Source organism: Sabethes cyaneus, chromosome 1 (assembly GCF_943734655.1).
Source record: "Sabethes cyaneus chromosome 1, idSabCyanKW18_F2, whole genome shotgun sequence".
Lineage (NCBI taxonomy): Eukaryota > Metazoa > Arthropoda > Insecta > Diptera > Culicidae > Sabethes > Sabethes cyaneus.
In genome coordinates, this window is record NC_071353.1 from 172036457 (window position 1) to 172054056 (window position 17600).

Consider the following 17600-nt stretch of genomic DNA (forward strand, 5'->3'; position numbering starts at 1 on the left):
TCAGCGAAGAACTCTGTGGAGGCCATTTTCATGGCCGTTGCGCTCTTCTACCTTTTTACAGGTTTTTACACTGCCCGTGCCGTGCCGCGTCGAACGGAACAAGTCCGGACCGGACGGGACGACGCGACGTTCAGAGTGCGCGCGGTCTCAGTCTCAGGCCTGGCTGAAAAAATCGCGCTAATCGCGCGCGCTTTTTTCGCCCCTCGTTTCTGTTGAGCTGAGTGGCCTGACTCTGATGGACTGACTGACTGGCTGGCTGGCTATACCAATCGGTCCGCATTGGCTCCTGGCAGGGCATGAGAAATTGTACGAAAGAGACTACAACAGTGTTTGTCGTATCATCATCCAACCATCCGTCGATGTCGATGATCCGGTTGGAGGCGATTCCGTCCGCGGCGTGACATGATGGTCTGCTATTCTGCCGAACTGTCATTAGTTAATTCACAAAATTTACATCTTTTAATAGCGTGCTATTGTGTTGTATTGAGCTAATCAGTTTTTAATAGGATTATTTAAATAATCCGCACGCTAAAGTATTCTGTTCTAAAACAGTACTTTTTAAGTCGTTTCGTCCTATTTTTGTGTCCTTATTTGGGACTGCACTCTACATTCGGATATTATTAGCTAATTACTACCAATACTGTTTATAAAAACATTTAATAAAGTCAAAAAAGGCAACCTAGTTTGAAGATTTTTAAAGCTTTCAAAACTGTGTTCAGCTTATAAAGAAATGAAAGAATTACTGCACAGAATTTCAATCATTTTCTTGACGGTAATCGATTCTCTATACTGTATAACGGTTAATGAGAATAAAAAGAAGAAAAAAACTTGGGTTTTCCGATGCACCGAAATTACCAATCATCACGTAACGACCCTGAACTAGTAGTAGAGTAAACAGTTTACTTCAGTAGGTATCTATAATTTAATCGTGTCCAATCAATTGTCGATCCGCTGATGGTTTTCCTTCCCGACGATCGAAGTAGACATTGGGATAAACGTCAAATTTCGTTTACTACAGACTTATTTTCATGTTGTGTGCTTTCAACAGGCAGTTTCCTAAAACTGCGAATACCAATAAAAGTTTCCCGAAATTAAGCCGTTTCGTTGGTCAAACAGCCTTTGGGGAAAGAATTATTCATATGCTTTTTAGCCACTCAAATAATGGAGCTCAAAACTGGGCGCTGCTGCTGTGGGGCACGTTTGGCTTTCACAGAATTGCTATGCATTCGAGTCTATAATATATTATATTATCCTCATTCTGTATCTCTTTCGAAACGTAAGTAAAAGTAAATGGCCAAACAATTCAATCGAAACAGTTTCGTATGAAATTAGGATTCGTTCAAATACAGAAGGGTGATGAAGCCTACCAAATATCTTCTGCTAATAGAAAAATTATCGCCTCTATTCTACCTACCGACCGGACCCGGATCCGATCAGAAACTTCGCTTCGATCAGGATACAACGTATTCTACAACACACGTCGATCGAGATGTTTCTGATCGGAACGGACCTAATAGAAACTGCCGGACAACTTCCGTCGGAAGCGATCTGGGATCACCACCATACAAGTGCAATTTTTGATGCGATTACCCTGCCAAGGGTAATCCAAGGCAACTGACGCAAGGTGAATCGCAACAATTTCTTCTGGATTCGCTCAATCGCAAGGGATTGTGTCATTTGGGAAGGCGCCCAAACAGGGTACAGGGTTTTGGGGCAATAAACATCGTTGAATCCAGAAACTGCATCAAGCAAATCTTGCAGAAATGTCAGGAGTACAGCGTGCCCCCACGCATTACATCTTTATTGATTTCAAAGCAGCATACGATACAGTCGATCGTGACAAGCTATGGCAGATAATGCACGAACACGATTTTCCGGACAAACTGACGCGACTGATCAGAGCTACATTGGATCGAGTGATGTGTTTCGTATGCATCTCTGGGACACTCTCGAGTCCCTTCGAGATGCGGCGAGGGTTGATACAAGGTGACGGTCTATCCTGCATGTTGTTCAACATCGCTTTTGAGGGACAGGCACGATTTTTACCAAGGGTAGCCAACTTCTAGGCTTTGCAGATGACTTCGATATCATTGCCAGGAACTTTGCGACGGCGGAGGCAATCTACGCCAGACTGAAAGCGGCGTCTAGGTGAATTGGGCTAAAAATAAATGCCTCGAAGACCAAATACATGAAAGGAAGAGGCTCAAAGGAAACAAACGCGCGCCTCCCACGGACGGTAACCGTTGACGGTGACGAACTAGAAGTGGTAGAAGAGTTCGTGTATTTGGGATCGCTGGTGACCGCGGACAACAACGCTGGTAAGGAGATCCAGCGGCGCATCCAAGCGGGAAATCGGGCCTACTTTGCCCTTCGTAAAACGCTACAATCAGGAAGCGTAGGCCGCTGCACGAAGCTAACAATGTACAAAACTCTTATTAGACCGGTAGTTCTTTATGGACTTGAAGCCGTGGCGCTGCTCACGAAGGAAATACCCGCCCTTGCCGTGTTCGAGCGGAAAGTGCTGCGGACGATATTTTGCGGAGTACAAACTGAAAGCGGAGAGTGGCGAAGGCGTATGAATCACGAGCTACAGCGAAAGGTAGCAGGCGACGGTGGGCCGGACACGTCGTAAGGATGTCGGACGACAGTGCGATGAAAATAGTCCTCTTCAAAAACCCCACCGGCACCAGGAACAGGGGGTCCCAACGTGCACGATGGCTCGACCAGGCCGAAAGCGATTTGCGACTTCTGAGACGACTAGGAAATTGGCGACGAGTGGCCCAAGACCGAGTTGAATGGAGACGAGCGCTTGAAACAGCACGAGTCACCCCGGTTCTATGCTTTATTAGAAATTATTAGATTGCCGGCAAAGGAAAGTTTCGACGATGAAAGCAGCTCCAACAGGGGGCCAAGCACACTGCCTTGCGGTACAACAGGCGATATGCAAAGTATTCTGGAGTGCACGGAATTCACTATAACGGTGGCTCTGCGGTCGGACAAGTATGAGCCTAGCCATTCACTGGACTATGATGGAAATCTTAGGTGATTGAATTGATCGATGACGAGATTATGTGACGCACAGTATCAAAAGCTTCGGCTAAATCAAAATAAATCGAGTTCACTCGTCGGTTAAATTCAATTTCGTGCGATGCTTTATGAAGCTGTGCTGACTGTTCGAGATGGCCGGTACCACTGCTCTGTACAAAGCTCGGTGGATCAGTTTTTCAAATGCTTTACTAAGAGAGAAAAGGATGGATATATTCCGATCCTGACTTGTGAGTTGGAACTATGAATGCCGCTTTCCATGTAGCTGGGAATATCCTTTCCTGGAGCGAGCGGTTAAAAACGGCGGCAATTGGTAACGCCTAGCGAAATGGCATAGACGGTCTATCTGCAATTTTTCTAGAAAGAAAAATTGCAGATAGACCGTTTGCTGCGGTCCTTTTGTTGAGTCCAGATCGTCCAGGGCTTTCTGAACTTCATTTGCAAACAGATTGGAAATTGACCAACGAAGGAACATTGTTACCGACTTTCCGTTTCTTAATTAAATCCCAAAAACGCGAGGGATCGAAGAGTTCTACGGCAGATGTTTATGTTCAGCAGTTGTAGAATGTCGGGGCAGCCAATGATATGATGTTAGGATTCGGAGATAAAGGTAGCCTTGGCAAACTCACGCCGTAGTACCAAAATATCGAGACTGATAAGGATACACCGATCTTCATAACTTGCAAGATTTGAAGGATCATTCCACGGTAGAAGTCGTAGGGCGAAACGCACAAATTTACGTTGAATAGCCTCAATCCGTTGAATGCTATTTTGATAGTACGGTGCCCATACATTCAAAATTTTTAAACATGTAATGCTCGTAAACTGTTTAGTGACCACCTAGGCAGCAACCAAGATTTTTGGAAGCTTTAGAACAGAAAAAAGCTATGTGATCCTTAAATGTCAATTTTGAATCTAATAAAACTCCTAAGTCTTTTGCAGCATTTTCCCGCGTAAGAACAATGTCCGAGATTTTATAATCAAATGATACAAGAGCACTTTGAAGCATTTAACACCATTCCGTTGACCCAGTTAGCTTCGAGGTACGATGCTGGTCTGACAAAGCAGTCGTCGTATGTTCGAATCTCGGCCAGGTGGTGCTGCTAGAGTCAGTAGGTTCTTTGCACTAGCCCCGTAATTGTCATGTACTCTAATGACTAGTTGCGAAGTCTGTCGATAAAGAAGGGTAAAGTCTCAAAGACGTTTATAACCCAAGGTTTTGATTTTTTTTCATCGAAAACAAATTGAATAACCTATTAAAATGAAGATCCCAATAAACAATTGCACAAAAATTTATCTAGAAAATGTCTTGTGTAAAAATTAAAAAGTCCAAAATTGTAATCTATTTACGATTTAGGATAGCGGTTCCCAAATGGGGGTTCGCCGAAAGTATTGAGACATGGTGTCGATGATGCATCAAAAATAAAATTCTTCGACTATTCCAGGTTTTTCCAGCTGTAATCCGAAAAAATGCAGATGTAAAATATCTCATCCATTTCTCTTTTCCAAGCAGTTACTTTCCCAAATTAGGTTTTATTCTTCAATTATTATTTCTTACTGAATTCATTTTTCAATTTATCTTTTCATGTAAAATTTTTATGTGCGAAGTTGAAACTTATTGGAAGGTAAAAATTTCAAATACATAAAAATAATACTGACTGAAATTCATGAATTGATCGAAATGAAAATTGCAAGATGCCTTTTCGAAAGACCATAAAAAAAGCTTATTTCGAGAGGGATTTATTTGTTTGATCACGTGTTCATGGATGGACATAAATCGTATTCAAACATTTGACTATGCAAAACTGTAAGCAAGTTGGTCTTTAGTTTAGAACATATTTTTATTTTATTTATTTACAACAAAATAGCATAAGATTTAAATCTTTTAAATTGCTACATAGCATATGAAGTGCATCTTTAGAAATTATGTTTTAAAGAACATTAAAAAAATATATAATTTAATTAAGAAAAAAAATAATCAAAAACTAAACTAACTCATTAAAGTGCTCTTTGCATTGCTTCTTAAATGTAAAAAATGACTTTTGATCCCTCAGATTGCTAGGCAGTGAATTCCAGATACAAACACCTCTAACAAAAAATGTTTTTCCGTATAAAGCAGTAGAATGTGAAGGTAAGACATACTTATTTAGTCTCTCGCTTTGAAATGGTATCAGTTTTTCATGTAGATATGCGGGGCATTTGGTAGTTATGATCTTATGGAGTAACAAGCAAGAACGGGCTTTAATAAAATTGGAGAAAGAATAACCTAATAGTTTGTTTTGCAAATGCGAAACACTATCTAAGCGGCCAAGATTGAAAACAAAGCGAACGCAAGCATGAAGAGCTATCCTTAGTCTATCTAAAGTTTGCATATTAACGAAAAGCAAAAGAAAGTCACACGATATGAAATATGGTAAAATGTAGCTCTTAAAAATTTTCAATTTGGTTTCTTCGTTTAGAAACGACCCTTTCAATTGGAAGCACCTTAGAGTTTGATATATCTTTCCGCATTGGGACAATACGTATTTATTCCATTGGAAATCATTTTGAATAATGAAACCAAGACTAGTGGCTTTGCCGACCGACCGTATAGTGTCAGCTCCGATATTTAAGTTTAAAAGCTCAATATTACTACCACGTGTAATCAACAGTGCCTGTGATTTTTGTGCATTAAGCTTTAAAGAATTTGAATTCGCCCAATTTTTTATAGAACTCAAATCTTCATTTATGATTCTACACGCTGAGTCAACTTCCGAACTATTGCAGTTTATATATAGCTGCACATCATCAGCAAATATATGCACAGAACAATGTTTTAAGATTCCTGGTAGTTCATTGATATACAGACTAAACAAAATTGGGCCGAGAACCGATCCCTGTGGCACTCCCGACGTGACTGGTAAAAAATTTGACAACGTTCCATTTAAGAAAACAGATTGTTTGCGATTATGTAAGTAAGATTGAACAAGTCTTACCGCAGACCTACTAAAATTGAATTGCAAGGAAAGTTTTTGGCACAGTTTACTATGGGAAATTGTATCGAAAGCTTTCGAAAAATCTAAAAAAATCATAATCACTTTACCACCATTATCAATAGCAACTCCAACATCATCATAAATTTTGAGCATTGCGGTTTTGGTACTGTGACCAGCACGATAACCAGACTGAAATGGAGTAATCAGATTATGTTCCTGTAAATAAGCACATATTTGAGCTTTTAGAATTCTTTCAAAGCTTTTTGATATAGCACATAAAATACTTATCGGTCGTAAGTTATCTAAAGAGTTCAGACTGCTTTTCTTCTTAAGCGGAATTATTTTTGAATGTTTCCATGCTTGTGGATATTTACTAGTATTAATGATACAATTAAACATGTGAGTCAATGGAGCAATCAAAATCGGAAGGATGAGCTTTATAAATTTGATAGGTAGTTCATCTAAGCCAACAGCATTTGATGTAACTTCATAAATAGAGTTAATTACCTCATAGTCATTAATACAATGGAAACGAAAATTATCATGAGAATCATATTCAGGTACTCGATCAATTAAATCAGAAGCTTCAGTGGAAAAATTTCTATGAAAGTTACTGTTTATTTCGTCAGCATCAAAGTTAGGTTCATTTTGTGCTGATCGCTTTGAAAAACCTAACTCTCGAATTTTTGTCCAAAATTCTTTGGGAGACATATTAGTGGAAAGTTGTCTATTGTAGTAAGCACGTTTAGATTGTACTATTAAGATATTTGTATAGTTTCGTAAATGCTTGAAGGTGCCAAAATCATCCAAATTTTTAGTTATTTTCCATCTTTTATATGCAAGATCACGATCGATCATGGCTTTTTGAATTTGATCATTAAACCAGGGGTTGTATCGATTTTTCTTATTTATTCTCCGAACAGGTACACAAATATCATGCAAATTTTTTAAATGACTATTAAATAGGCTTACTAGCACATCAGGATCATTGGATGAAAAGAATATATTCCAATTAAGCTTGTTGAATTCTGACATAACCATATTAGGGTCAACACGCTTGTAGTCACGGTAAAGGAAATCTTTGGTAACAATATTCTTATCGAAATCTAGAAATGCAAAAATCATGTCGTGCTGTGACATGTTGGGAACATCAATTTGTCCAAATCTCAATATTTTGCTGGGTTTATTGGTAATAATCAAATCAAGCTGCGATGACCCAAAAGAGTGGAAAAAAGTAGGTTCGCTTCCAGCTATGCTTAACGATAGAGAATCCAGTACATCACAAAAACGCTCAGTTTTAGCGTTCTTACAGAGAATATTTGTATTAATGTCCCCGAGAAGTAAAATATTTTCATATCGTGTGCCATATTGTGTGACTTTGTCGAAAAGAAACTCGGAACAATCCAATAATGGGTGATTATAGACTAATCCGACTAATATTTTTTCAGAATTTATGATTAATTCAAAGAAAATAAACTCGATTGTATGATTTTGACGTTCAACAAATGATGATTCCAGAATATTAAATTTGTAACATTTTTTAATATACACTAACAACCCACCTCCAATCTTACCAACTCTATCATTTCTAATAGAAGCATAACCACTGACTTCAATTAGGCTTGAGTCTTTGCTGTCACATAATTTGAAGAAATTTTCTAATCCAAACTCCACTTTTCCGGGTGTATAGCTCGATTTGTTATCAAAATACGACGCACTATTTGTTCCTTAGAATAATAACTTCTTGAAGTTAGACTATAACTAACGTTTGTTTGTTTGTTTGACTATTATCGTACCTCAAGCTCGAGCGAGATAAATTAAACATGAGAATATACATTAATTGCAATTATTTTAGTAAAAATTTCGGGTTGTGATGTTGAAATGGTCTGTCCTCCGAAAATGGATTGAACATAGGGTTTTCTCTAGTATTCGATATCAGAACCAAAATCTGGATGCAAAATTTGCAAGTTTTAAGCGGCGGCCTTTTTCTAAATATCAACTTCCACAAGCAACTGAATACTTGTTTCCGGAACATAGAAGATTGGTTCAAGAATCTGGTTATGTTGAGCGCAAAGAAGGTATTCTTCCAGCGATAGTCTTTTGAGCAAAGCAAAGCATAGCCTAGGTGCTACTAAAACATTGATAATTATCAATCAGGCTGTGAGCTCTTTCAATTGAAATTAAAATTCTCTTACGTTCTCTGGGATGAACGGTGAAGTCAACAGCGGATAACGGAAACAGCAAAAATGTCACCTCTTCAAATCAGTGCAAATAAGATTCAGGTTAGTTTGGAGTCATTGTTGCAGACACCGGCAGAGTTTCAGATGAAACCTGCAGGATGATCACTGAAGGATGCAAAATTCTTGTATACGGGATAAGAGCGCCTAGGTTAAAAGGGAGAAAGAACCGCAGCCAATGGACCAATGCAAAAATGCTGCTCAAGCTTAGAGTTAGCTAGTTACTGAGTAACTTGTTTTGCTCATCTTAATCATAAATAGACAGAGCGATCTGCTTCTCACAACGAACAAGTGCTTCGCTTTTTATTCAAACATTTTCTCTTCCCCCGGATAATGCCAAATACTGTTTTCTCTTATAACATCGGTTCTAAGCTGTTTGAGATTATTGTTAGCGGAGCCATCCTTTCTCGCACGAAGAATTACATCTTTACATCTCAACTTGGATGCATGCCGGGTCGCTCAGTTTGTACAGTTTGTACTTACTGAAGTTCACTTCAATGTGCATCTCTAAAATGGAACAGAAAGCACAAATTGACGTCATATACACAGATTTAAAAGCCGCCGTCGTCCGTATTGATCACGGAATACATCTGCGTAAAATCTCGCGGCTTAGAGCTTCTTGTCGATTCGTTGAATGGTTGAGTTCATACCTAGGTTGAGTTCAGGAGTACCGCAAGGAAGCAGCATGGGACCCTTATTATTCATGCTGTTCTTCAACGACGTTGAACATTCCCGATTTTAATGATTCAACACAGAAATTTGTGACGAAACTGAAGAGATTTAATATCTTATAAAATTTGACGCTTGTCTATTTATTAAGAACATTGTTCAGATAAATTAATATAATAAATAAGTAAATAAATGAAATCTTGCGCAGAAAGAGCACAACTAGCAGAGCTAATTTTTTCTTCACACACTGGACACCAGAGACTATTTGCTCTGTATCCCAAAGAGAATATCGGACAGGCGTTTGGACGGCCTGAAACGATTGCTTCGTTGTCTTAAAAGCATGCATTCTGAAGTGCTCCGGCAGAAAAAGAAAGATGAAGCAAAATTATCGCTCATTGGGCTGCTGAGCAAAACATTCTATAAGCAAAACTTCTCGAACTATTGCACTTTGCAGTAAAATCACTGAGAATTGGAGATTATTTTTAGAGCATGGCATAAACCTCTGTGCAATCGTACGGATCAGATTAACGCAATACGTTGCATCAACCGCGTCAACTATTAGAGGTCATTAGCTAAAATTAAAGTAGCAATCAAAGTCGGTGCCAGCGATATATCATTCAGGGTTTGGTAGCTTCACACTTGGACCTCCAATTTGGAACACCTTCGCCGATGGTACCAGCACCAAATAGAAACAGGGATTCGGGAGCATAGATGGAAGTAGATCCTGATGCCGGTGAGGTAGTAGCAACCCCACACTGGCGCCAGAAACAGAGGCGTGATGTACGAGATGGTTCGAACAGGTCAAAAGCAACTTGCGACTTCCAAGACGCCGGGGAAATGGGCGACGAGTAGCCCAAGATCGAGTTAAATGGAAACGACTGCTTGGAATATCGCTAGCTACCTCGGCCCTATGCTGACGAGGACGACCTGGTTGTTTTTTTTTGTAGATTTGTCCAAATGAAGAAAATCCTAATTTGATTTTCGCGATGCTAACCGAGACATTTAACATCCTGCTATCGGATTCCACATGAAAACAGCTTTCTCATGGCGAAAAAAGATTTATTTATCTTGCGGATTTCAGTGATATTGATCGATGGGTCTCTAACTGGGAACAGTGGTGCCCTTTATTTGCCCAGATCTGACAGAAACAGATGCGTGTTTTGAAGATCATTGAAATTCCTACATAAAGATCTTTCTTTTTGCATCAAATTTCAAATCTAAAATTTGACCCATTTGGTCACTTTTCGGTCACTTTTTGTATCTGTTTGGTCACTTTTTGGTCACTATTTCTGTTCATTTAGTTACTAAAATCACTTTTTTGCGATACCTCTTTGGCTGTCAGCCCTTGGACCTAGATGACTTCCTTGTGGCACGTCAGATGTGACAGAAAAGGGCAAAGAAATTTCTAATTTTAGCGGTCATAATCCTACCGGTAAGGTATGATTCAAACCAGTTAAGGATATTGCCACTTAATCCAAGCCTTTGAAGTTTTGAGACAGCGATCTGATAATTTATTTGACGCAGGCTGCTGATATATTCGTATAGATTGCGTCGACCTGAAGATGGTTTTGAGATGGATTTGTAGGAAATCAGGGGTTAGTACAGGTTGACCGTTTGGATACGAAACCGTGCTGACTTTTATCAATGTAGCTAGAAAAATTATAAGTAAGGAATTCCAGAACAATCAGCTCGAAAAGCTTTGCAATGGCACAGAGTGATGCTATTCCAAGATAGTTTGAAACGATTTGTTTTGGACCTTTTTTAAAGACTGGCAAGACATATGAAGTTTTCCATGCGGTAGGGAAACTACCCGAAAGCAGAGATATGTTGAAAATGCGGACCAGTGGAGTACAAAGAGCTAAACCGAAACTTTTGCAGTATGATTGAAGGAATCCCGTCAGTTTTGCCATAGTTATAAGCTGGATCGTCAGCAGTGTCTTCTTAAGTTAGTTCACTAGTTCAGAACTGACAAAACAAAGATCCAACAAGCGATTGTTTTCATTTAGAACGTGATTCATTTGAACAAGTGAACGAGAGTGAATTGGCCAATATACGGGAAATGTTAGCCAATAAGGACTGAGTCATTCGCACGATCTGGCGGAATATATATAACGCAGAAGTATAGGGTATTATTGTCCAAGGCAAAAGAAATCCTCAGTGCAAAAGCAACACAGTGGTGAAAATAAACGAGCACCATATTTTGAGCGAGCAGCTGTAAGAACACCACCTCCAGATTTTTTGTCGCTATTTTACGGCGTACGATCTTGGCCGTGTTCGAGGCCAATATTTGTCTTTTTTTTCGTAGGTGTCGAGCACAATGTCTAAAAGCGAATCATAGAAAACCAAAAGAATCTAGTCACTTGATTCAATTTCAGAAAAAATGCTTTCTCAACCCCACTCCTCTACAAAAATTGAATTCAGCATGCCGTAGTTACATGCAGATTAGTTGAATTTGATTTGTTTACTTAGGTCATCCCATATTGGTGCGTCCACCTCGTTAAATAAATGGTGCGTGGTGACAATCGACAGGTAACAGCGGAGAAGATGGCGTGATTATGTCAAAGCATTCCGCAAGATTGGTAAATGCAAGCTCTAAGAGTCAACCATTCGTACTGACAAAATGATTGATTTGTCTCAAGCCCTTGCCAAATATTGGATCTGTAAAGTATTGGTCAATTTCAGCTGAGACGAGCGAAGCGATATATTCGTGTCATCGTCGATATGGCACCACAAGTTAGGTAAATTAAGGTGTCCAATTGATAGAATTATGTCCGACTCTGAGAGACGATCCGCAATAGATTGTACCGCTTTAGTGTGAGCCGCTTTAGAGGAGACCGTGCTGCTCAAGCCACAAGTACTGATAGTGTCAGCCGAGTGTAGTCCAGTGCTCGAATTGGGCGATCAGCTTTGAATGAACTTTAGTCCGCAAACCTCTGACATTCTGACAGTACCCAGAAGGAGTGCGATGTAATGTACGGGCTTCTGCGCCCGGCGCACCAGTATGCGACTTACGGCTGTGGCAGCTGAAGTATCCGCAGGGACGGATTAGCGTTGCTCGTACCGGACGAAGAAGCCGAGTTGCTAGGATATAGTGTTTCACCTGCGTTTGATAACTTGAGTGGAGTACCCCCAGGGAGCAGCTTAGGACCTTTACTGTTCACGCAATTTTTCAACGATGTTGCATCTTTGCTCGACTGTGACTGTAAGCTCGTTTATGCTGACGACTTAGAACTATATTCTGACTGAAGAAGCGTCGAACGGAAGCCTGCAGTAGTTGAAGAAGAAGACCGAGAGCCTTCATCGCGCGAAGGAGAATGTGGTCTGTTGGCTACTCCGTTAATTTCAGGGCCAAAATGGAGAAGTAGCTGTGACGAAACTGTTCAAATGGAATGCCAGCGCAACTATGGGAGCTCGGCAATGCTGTCCCGATCCAGAAAGGACATGAAGAGAAGCAACAACAGCTGGTGAAGACCAGAAGGTAGTGAGCCGAAACTTTCGATTCGCGATGCGGTCACAAGAAGGCGGATGTTTTCATCACATTTGTCCAAAAAACAATGAAACGTACCGGCCTCCAAGTCTTCAAAGTCTAGAAGGTATTGAACCGGAACGACAAACAAAATACGGTACCCAAAGTCCGCACTAGGAAGCTGTGCCGAGAGCGGTTGACGTAACCAAGGTGCGTCGTTATGGACAACGAGACTTACATCAAGGCATCCACAAAGCAGTTGCTGGGAAAGAAGTTGTACGTTGCCGCATCACGGCTAGTCGTTCCTGAGTAGGCAAGAAGAAGGTGGACGAATTCGCCAAAAAGTTTTTGGTTTGCCAGGCCCTCTATAGGAAATTTTGGACCACCACGAATGCCAAACTTTGCTGAACACCTAAGATAATGGATAACATATTGGATTTGAAGAAACTGTGGGTAAAAGTATCAACAGATATCGTGTCAACCACTGCCTAAAACCTTATGACTTGTAGGGCAAAGTGCGGGCATTCGATTATGGAGAGCAGATCCAATAAACCAGTAAAGGAAACACCAAACCAAGAAAAATGAAAGCAGTCCGAACAAACCGGTATAGTACCCTAACTATATCTGTATATTAATTCTTGTAATGACATGCGACAGGTTAAGTAATTCCTGTCTGTGTCATTCGGGAAATCGATCCGGTTGATGACATCAATAGTGAGATGTTTTTCAAATGAAACCAGAAACCAAGGTATTAAATTTGTTAAGTATGTGTAATCCATCAAAAACCACACTCAGCTAATTAATCACCCAACCAACCCCAACGACACGGACACGTAACCGATGTCACCGGTGAGACCGGTGTCACGGTCACGGCCCTATGTGTCACGTCTCTGAACGACGACTGTAAACAAACCATCTCGAATGATCGATCAAGGTAGGCTGCTCATCAGTCTTTTCCACGCGAATAAAAAAAAACTTCTTCGAGGGTAAACAAAAAAGAAAAGTTTCGCACAAAATTCAACACAGGAAGACTAAATTCGCTGCTAAAAATAGCCAATGATCTTGTCGATTTATTATGCACACTGTCTGACTGCTCGTTTGGAGAAAATGATGTGATTTAGATGGTCGCCGACGGCGGCAGTGGCCACGGTGGCGGTAGCAAGAATTTAGGTATGAGAAATGCTGACCGCCGCCCGTCAACCAGCTGCTGCTGCTGCTGCTGCTGCTGCTGGGTTGGTGGAAAACTCAATCTATTTCTGGAGCTGTGAGTAATGAAAATAACAAAGCACCACAACAGCGTTTGGCAGGATTTTCCTCTCTTCGCACCCTGACCTGACCCGACGATGGATGGACGGATGGGCGCGAGTCGCTTCTATTCTTGGATCGATTTCATTCATCATACTATATTTACGGGAAGTGTTGTGTGCTAATTTTGGATAATTTATTTAAAATATTTTAATTGAACGCGGTAAAGCTACAACAACAGCAATAACAACAACTGCAACATTGGAAAACACGATTCAAGACATTAGCATCACAGTAAGCCATGCGATAAATTGGGTGCTTCGTTAAGTTTTTCGTGTGTTGCAATTGCAGTCGATGAAGGGGGGTCGAAGTACCTACTTGGAAAAAAGGTGCCAATTTAAGACCAATTTAGTATAACTTTAATTTGTAATGTCTGACATAAGTGTTGTGTAAAATATGCTTCTTTTTATTGGAAACATGGGAAATAAAACTGGAAGAAACTGAAGTTTCTTGAAGTTTTGCTGATGGTCCGTGGTTTCTTTAGAATCTATTTTCTACTTTGAACCTACTTTTAACTATTTTGAAGTGTGACCCGAATAAATTAACTAAATTTTGCTTGCCCCAGTTTCGCTAGCTCAATACTTAATTTGCATCCGGCGAACCAAACCCGAGCAAAAACAATAAAAAATGCACTGCAAATTGACTTTGCTTCAAATCAGTGCACATGACTGACTGCCTGCATACCGTCGTCCGAAGTAGTGTGCTGGTGGTGCGTTCACAGCATTGCATTGTGCAGCAGAACCGGTGCAGCACCGGTTGTAATACACGGTTTGGCTTTTTGGCATTTTTTTCCTTCGCTGATGGTTGCTTGGTTGCTTGCTTTTGATGCCTGTTTTTGCTCAAGCAAAAAAAAAACCGCAACAACAACAGCAACAACGAAACGGATGAAGATGTTGCTGCTGATGACGTTGATCCTAATGATGGCGTTGGCGCGATGGTGCTGATAACCTAAGCAAGCCGCGCCCGCGCGGTCGATATTCTGCGATTCCGTCAAGCATAACAGAAATGAATAATAAAAAAATACCCTCCACCCATCCCACCCACCAGTGCAGTGCAGTGAGTGAGTGTTGGTTGGTTCAAGGCATGCTTTGTTGCGTGATATGCTACAGCCACAGTGAGTGGCGCTAAGAAAGACATCAATTTTATTTATTGGCTGTACCGTTGCGTGGACTGGCAGGTGAAAATTAATATATTTATATTATATGTTGTACCTACATCGATTGTGGGCTTGAAAAATGTGTTTCTTAGATATGTTATTTGTTTTTAACAGTGCGATACACTAACAGTGTTAATTGTATTAAGTGGTGTTGTTGTACTACGCGGGCTGAAGTATGTATTCGCGTTTAATACGAGCTTGCCTGACTTCAAATTCCTCGAAATTCTACCAAAAAGTTGCCTGATTAAACGCTTATGAATTTTACGTTTGTTATTTTATTTCCTAACGAACTAAAAAGATTTTTGCATTAACGAAAATCGTATTTTGATCGATAAATAGTGAAAATTGATAATAAGTAAAAAGGTGTAAATTGTGCATACATTTTCCTCTCGATTTCCCAGCTTGGAGGCAGATCTTCAATCATGATCGTAGCAAACGTTACATGGAAAATCAGTCACATTTTGGCAAGAATAAAAAACATACAGGATTTGTGTTAGAATTAGAAGTAGTAGGCGTTCAGATTGGACATCAGCCATAGTACCCATAGAAACCACGTAACAAATAAAGACTTTTCAATCCTTTTTCAGAAATTCTTCGGGTTTTATCCGACTCTGCTTGTGCATGGGATAGTACTGGAAGATCCAAAGAAACTTCCTGACACCTTTGACACCCTTTCGTTTCAAAAGCCTTTGTCTACGTCAACGATACAACTCTACTCGTATCCGGACTGAACGCGAAGGTTGCTAGAAGCGCGCTTCAAAAGGCTGTGAAATGTGTATCCATTTTAGCGACCGAGATGGGTCTTTCTATAGCGTCGAAAAAATCCAGTTATCTGCACACGCCGGAAAATTCGTCTGGACGGAAGGAGTATCCCTGGGGTGAAGAACATAAAGATGCTAGGAGTAACGTTAACCTGTAAGTTTAGATTCGAAGCACACGCCAAGATCGTCAAGACTCCTCTTGACGTGCAAAAACCGAATACAATTGCTGCGAACTCTAGGACCGATGATTCCAGGTGGAACGAGGAAGACTTTGATGTATTTGTAATATATTTACTACATATATCAAGCAATGTTTAGAAAAATTTCTGATCGATTGATGCAAATATCTCTAAAATCCATTGAAAAATAGTTGAAAAAGTGTAAAACGTAACCACTTTTTGTTTCATGTTCATTTCTCGTACTTCTAAAATGCACCCCAATAGAGAAAACAATAACATAGTTCTACGTTAAAATTCTCAAGATATATACTGGAGCTGGTGATAGTCAAGCAACCGATCGCACAACAAGTTCCCCAGCAGAACCTTTCCAGTTTTCTGCCAATCAAGTGCCTGAGCGGCTGAGAAGATTGGCCAATTCCGCCACTATCCGGTGGCGGTGACTGGAGAAGTAATGGAAATGTTCCATCAGTTAAAAATACATTCGCCTGATTGCCACTCGCAGCGCTTCGTGTTTTGGTGACAAGTCCAAGACCTTCCTCGAGTTTACGTTACAGTGTCGGCGCAGCACATCAAAAACCTCAATGCGGATCAAGGGAGCACCGAGAAACCTACAGCTAGAACGTGGTTGTAAATCTGAGTCGGTGTTGGGAATGAAATGAATCCCGGACGAGAACGTCTTTATCTCTGCCTTCAGAATGCGGGACGATCTGCTGCGCATTTGCGCAACGAGAAGTTGCCAGGGTAGTGATGAGTCTCCTGCCCCAGTCCCGGGGTACGGTAAAGTGTTGGTCCAGGAGCTCTGGGCGGCAGGCGTAGAATAGGACTAAGAAATATTCCACGATATCAACGAATGCTGGCGACTTTGGACAGATATTCTTCAACAACTTGACCAACACCGCATTCCGAGCTGCTATTTCTACTCTTCGAATGATTTTTTTCATCTATACAAACCTTCTTGTAGACTGGTACCATCGCCGTTTTCGTCACGTCAACCGCGAGACCATCTTCAACGAGATTCGCAAGCGCTTCGAAATCTCAACATTACAAAGACTGTTGGAGAAAGAGGAACGCACCTGTGCCTTCTGTTGCCTAACAAAAGCGGTCCCTCGACCACCAGTATGGCCCGCATCGTGAGATGCGCCTGACAGCTTTCATTCAACCCTTTACTTTCACCGGGTTGGACTAGTTCAGGCCAGTACTCGTGAAGGTGGCCACACCGGATTGCCCTCTTTACCTGCCTTACAATCAGAGCTGTGGTGCACATGAAGCTAGTACACTCACTGAGCACCGAATCTTACATCATGGCGGTGCAACGCTTCGTGGCACACAAAAGTATGCCAATAGAGTTCTGGACGGACAACGCCCCCTGTTTCCAAGGTACCAGTAACAAGTTGAAGGCTCAAATGGATGGCTCGAACAAAGAACTCTCGGGAAAGTTCACGTCGGCAGACACCACACGGAAATTCATTCCACCAGCGGCGTCGCACATGGGAGGCAGGTGGGAGAGGCTCGTGCGATGGGTAAAGGTGGAGAATGGAGCAATCCGGCATTGTCCACGCAAACCGGATGATGAAACATTAGAGACCAGGAAACGGAGGGAATGATTTACTGAATACAGCTAACCTTTGTCCCACTAGAGTCTGCGGATCAAAGGTTAGCTGTATTCAGTAAATCATTCCCGGCTTTAACACTCAACTACAGTTGTAGTTCCGGGGCGATGATTTCTGGAGCAAATGGCTCAAGGAATGTCTACCCGTAATCACTCAGAGATGCAAATGGTTCCAAAATGTGCAGAATCTGACGAAAG